A 6,000-nucleotide genomic window follows, 5' to 3' on the forward strand; every position below is an offset into this window, starting at 1 on the left:
TAGCAAAATGTGAATGTTGATTTTTTGTTGCACACATATCCAGTAAACAAATGTGTGATAACATAATAAAAACAGTTTGATTGCATAATTTCTTTACATGTTTTATTCATTTATTTGCCAAGTATATTATTTATTCGATGACATCCACAAATTAATTGTTAGAGCCTATAATACATTTCCCTCCAAAATGCAGTTTTGGAGCGAAATGCAATAATAGTCAAGATAGCAGAGTAGGCTCTTTCAACAATGAGACCAACGTTGAGGAAGATGGTCGTGATCGCGCTGTTGGGCCGGGACCAGCCCCGCCGAAAGCGCAGGTCTGTGTGGGTCCAGAGATGGTTAAAGTCCCGAAAGCAGGCAGGGGAGTTCCACCGTCTCATTCAAGAGCTTCGACTGTTTGGAGAGGAATTCCAAAGTTACTTTCGTCTGGACCGAAGCGAGTTCGATCACCTGCTCCAGATGGTTGGAGCCAGGATCGCCCGGATGGATACTAACTACCGGGAGTCCATCAGCGCAGTTGAACGCCTGGCGATTTGTCTCCGGTAAGCTACATTCTAGTACATTTTTAAAGCCTTTGATACCATAATTGATTGATATTTGATACATTGTTTTTATGTGCAACCTAGCTAGCTAAAGGGTTCTCTAGTTAATAGTCCCTATTTGACATCAGATGTACTTTTACAGAATGTTCATTGGGACTATAACTTTTCCCAAAGTTGGTTTATAATCCTTTTTTAATTATGCAATGTTACCAAATGAAAAGAAAGTTGAGGTGCCTTCTGCCCTGATGAAGGTAGGCTAGTCTTCTCCAGGACCCATTGTTGTTCAAGACAGTTACAGTCATTCATTACATTCTTATTGGATTCACATACACTCTTAGAGAACAAGGTTCCAAAAGTGTCCTTCTGCTTTCCCCATAGGATAACAGGTATAATACATGGAACCCAATAGTGTTCTACTTGGAATAAAAATGGGTACTACCTGGAACCAAAAAGGGATCTCCTATGGGGACAGCCGGAGAACCCTTTTAAGTAGATAGTACCATTCTTTCTAAGAGTAGAGTTGGCCTGGGCTACAGTTTATTGATATAGTCATAGACTGAATTCTGTTTCAAGGCATTGTTAATGATGGTTGATGAGTATTACAATATAATTAGTAGAGCATAATAAACAGTAATGAGGTAGCTATATGAGTAGATATAATATGTGGGTGGAATTCAAGTTACACACAATATTGATCATTATTTTGAATTGTATTTCAGATTCTTGGCGACAGGGGACTCCTACAGGACCATAGGATTCAGCTTCCGAGTTGGACGGTCCACGGTGGCAGGCATTGTCCCCTCTGTGGCACAAGCCATTTGGGACTGTCTAGTTGGTGAATACATGCCTGTCCCCAAGGAGGAAGACTGGAGGGCCATCGCTGCCGAGTTCCTGGAAAGTTCAGTTCCCCAACTGTCTTGGCTCCATTGATGGGAAACATGTAGTAATCCAGGCTCCACCATGCTCAGGTTGGCAATTCTACAACTACAAGGGTACATATTCATTTGTACTCTTGGCTGTAGTAGATGCCATCTACTTTTTTCGTGTTGTCGATGTTGGTGCTTACGGCAAGGGAAGTGATGGCGGGACCCTCCGGGACTCTGCCTTTGGCCAGGCACTTCAGGATGGCACCCTGGAGATTCCACCACCTGCATCACTCCCTGGGGCTGAAGACCTGGGACCTGTTCCCCACGTCTTCGTCGGCGATGAGGCCTACCCTTTAAGACCAAACATCATGAGGCCCTACGCTGGACACCAGCTGCCATTGCCAAAGCCTGTAAGGATCTTTAACAAATGACTGTTCAGGGCAAGGTTAATTGTTGAATGCGACTTTGGGATTCTGGCAGCCCGGTGGAGAATGTATCGGAGAGTGCTTGGTCTCAGCCCCTCAAATGTCGATGCTTGCATGAAGGCCACATGTGTTCTCCACAACTACCTGCGGAGGTCATTCCAGGATCCGCTCCGGATGGAGATGGGCACGCCAAATGGTCACCTTCCTGATGTCACCAGGGCAGGTGCCAACAACTCCCCCAGACAGGCACTCCAGGTGAGGGAGAAGCTGACCACCTACTTCTCATCGCCAGCAGGTGAAGTCCCATGGCAATATGCCGTGGAGTGAAACGGCTCTTTTAACTAGCCCCATAACACAAAGGTTATTTTAAGAACCATCCACCATTGTCCATAAAATTGAATTTTTTCCCCAGATTACTTTATGTATCATTGTCTCTTCATTTGGAAGCTATATTTAAGTGACATTTGGTAGAAAAGACCACACCTTAATCCCCTCCCTCTCCCATTAACGTCAGTATTATACACACCTGGCATGGTACATCAGGTGAGCAGGAGCACTAATTAAGGTTATAAGACATACAGTTAGTATGATAACTGTTAGGTGCCTCCTAAGAAGAGGTAGGTGCAGGAGAGCAAGGAATTCCCAATCCAACAACAACAGGTGGGGAAACACACCCCAACGAAGTCGCCACAATAGGGAAAATCACGAAACATACGGAGGAGAAACCTCTACTCCTAATACAGTACCAACGGTACAACGACTGTGAGGGGAGAAAAAAACCTGTGGCGCAAACACGCACCCCTAACAGAGCTAACACAGCAAATAATCCTGCACAAAGACTAGCAGGCAGCGGAGGTTAATAAACTCACCGAAATTAACTAATCAGACACAGGTGATATTAGGCAGCTAGTAGGCCTGCGACGACGACCGGCGAGCACCGCCCGAACAGGGAGAGGAGTCACCTTCGGTGGAAGTCGTGACAAACAAATGGAAAGGGTAACCTAGGGTCCATACAAATAGTACAGTTTACCACCATGTTCACTCGCCTGACAAAATACAGGTGGGAAAAAAACGAATTAGGAAGAGAATGTGTTTTTACTTTCATCTTGTCTTAGATCTGCAAAGGTGTAGGGAAGAAATAAACAGATTAACTCTAAATGAGCTATTAATAAACAACTGAAACAACTGACTATGAAAAGATTATAATTTAATAAGTATTCAAGTACAGGAAAGAACATGACAGGTATGTGTGTTGTAAAAAAAAAAAAAATGTAGCCTGTAATCTGTAAGAGAACAACAAGAGCATGTATTACAGGGACTAGTCATAAAGCCTAGACGTAGTAGGTGAACTTCTGACATGGCCATAAAGAGAGAGAGGGCAGGGCACTGGAGATCTGAGGAGAGGAGTGGAGGAGAGGTGTGTGTGTGTGTGTGTGTGTGTGTGTGTGTGTGTGTGTGTGTGTGTGTGTGTGTGTGTGTGTGTGTGTGTGTGTGTGTGTGTGTGTGTGTGTGTGTCTGTCTGTCGGTCTGTCTCTGGAAAAAAAAGAAAATAATGTGTAGCCATAACACAGCTAAACAAACAAATGGCCCCTGGATGTCATGGACCAGTCGATGGAACATAACTTCACAAGTTTCAACACCCTGGTTTTCAAGTGGTTTTAAATAAAATAAATGTATTGACCTTTAGTCTCGTAAGAGACCAACAAGAGCATCTGTGAAAACTCTGAATGAGTTTAAATTCTGTCAATTCGGAAATCTATGTAACACTAATAATGAATGCTATCCTAAGACTTTATAAACAAATTACTTTATGAATAGCCTGAATTTAAACGGAACTGACGTGTGTGAAAAGAAAGCTACAATGAGGGAGGTCAAAACAACAAACAGGCGACTCCTCTCTTCTTCCTGTCCTTCCTGTGAGCTGCTCGGCTAAATTGGCTAAATTGACTAAAAACAACACATACAAGCTTAACATAATAGAACACCATAAAAGGTGAGATTTATTTCAACTAAATACTGCTTGTATAGTGTAGTTAGAGGCATAAATATTGGAACAGTGTGGTAAAGTTGGTATTACTTGTTGTTTACTCATGGAATTTGTATTTCAGAGATAAAGATGAATATGACAGGCAAATATTTAGACAGTAAACTTGTTTTGGGATATTATCTAACCTAGAAACAACAGCTATACATTTGCCTCATATTAATACTTAGATCTGAAATACCAATTAGCCTACATGAGTATACTGTAAAAATGACCTACTTCACTGTCGCAACACTTATGACACTACCTGTGATGTGGAGAAAATAAAAACGTACCATTGAACTCGGCTTCGAAAAGCAGCTGATACATTTTAACCTTGACTGCTGCTTTCTTTGCTGTGGCAGCCTCTTCAGTATTGGCACCAGGCTCATGGCAAAGAGGGTCTCTTCATCCTCCTTCCTGTGAGCATCAGGTTGGGCTGCATCCCTCTCGACGGCTTGGAGGAGCCTCTGCTGAAATGAGTTGAGTGGATCTGGGGGCTGGTACCTCCGATGACGCCTGGTGTGACGTTGTTCCTCTTCGTTTCTCTCTCTGTTTCTCTCCACGGCCACATCCTGTTCAACGAGGTCCTCAGTGGTCACTTCCGTGAGGTTCATAATCATCTCAGGTGGTCCTAGATCCAGAGGTGCTTCCTCCATTTCATCATCTTCCATGGCGTTCATACTTGTGGATGATGTAGACGTTGTAGAGGGTCTCGCTGCACCGGTGGAGGCGATGGTCGCACTTGTAGATGACGTTGAGGGTCTTGATGCACAACACTTGTGGATGACGTAGTAGAGGGTCTGGCTGTAAAATTGCCACTCGTTGCCCTAGGCACAATAAATGGATCCAGAAAAGAAAGAATGTGGCAGATGCGCCAAGGCTGCTGGCCTGAAGCTGCTGACCCAGACCTCTTCTTCACTTTCTCTGCCCTTCTCTCTCTCTGATACCTATCCCTGAGTCCTTTCCACTTCCTCCTACAGTCTCCTTCTACATAGACATGAACATGATAAGCCAAACCATTACCTAGCATAACTATAGTTATTAGATAGCTATCATGGACATGTCACCTACTGTACACATAGACACACACACACGGTCATCTGACCAAATGATCAGGGGTACAGTAGTATCTACCATTTCTATTACTATTTATCTAGCATAAACACTCACACTCTTTCAAACATGATTATTTGGTAAAGTTATCATGGGTAGTAACTAGCATCATTTTTTTGACTATTTCTTTCACACCTCATTGACTAGGTTAGCAAGCTAGGTTAGCTAGTTAGCTAACTAGCCACATCTAGCACAAGGTCACTACTAAACTGACCTGGCAATCCTACTATCGTAGACACTTGTCTACAAGCAGCATTTTTTTGTTTATGTCCCTGTAGCTGTCAGCAGTTGTGTCAAAAAGACACGGTTTTGAGGATACTGCGAGGATACTTACCATATAAGTTCAAAGAAGAAAAAGCCTGGAAGGGGGATAGATGACTAGAAATGATTCGGGTGACCGGTTTATGTGTGGATTAATTGTCGGAGTAGAGGACATTGTGCATTTCAGGTAAAATAACAACTCAATGTATATATCCCAGGACCAATTAGCTAGCAAGTGCAAGCTAGCTAGCTAAATTGCCATAAATGTTTAATGCTTTTAGACCTGTCCCAAAATGAATGTAATTGGTTTAGAGTTTGTTTTGATATTTTAACCTGCTTGTTGTGATCGTGTTTGGTTTGGGGAGACAAAATAAATTTATGCACGATGGCGCATGATGGCGCAGGCACACAGCCGGTTTGGGTTCCGTGTAAGATGCAATATATAGAATACAGTATATACATATGATGCAAGATATGTAAACATTATTAAAGTGGCATTATTAAAGTGACTAGTGTTCAATTTATTCAAGCCTGCCAATGGTTACAAGTCTGTATGTAGGCAGCAGCCTCTCTGTGTGTCACGCTCGTTGATGGAAGAATCAGACCAAGGTGCAGCGTGGTAAGCGTACATCATTTATTTTGATGAACACGAAAAAAACAATAAACCTCAACCGAACGTGAAGCTACATGCAGTGCAGAAAGCAACTACACACAAACAAGATCCCACAAACTAAAGGTGGAAAAAAGGCTGCCTAAGTATGATCCCC

The sequence above is a fragment of the Salvelinus alpinus genome, chromosome 5, assembly GCF_045679555.1.
Source record: "Salvelinus alpinus chromosome 5, SLU_Salpinus.1, whole genome shotgun sequence".
Classification (NCBI taxonomy): Eukaryota; Metazoa; Chordata; class Actinopteri; order Salmoniformes; family Salmonidae; genus Salvelinus; species Salvelinus alpinus.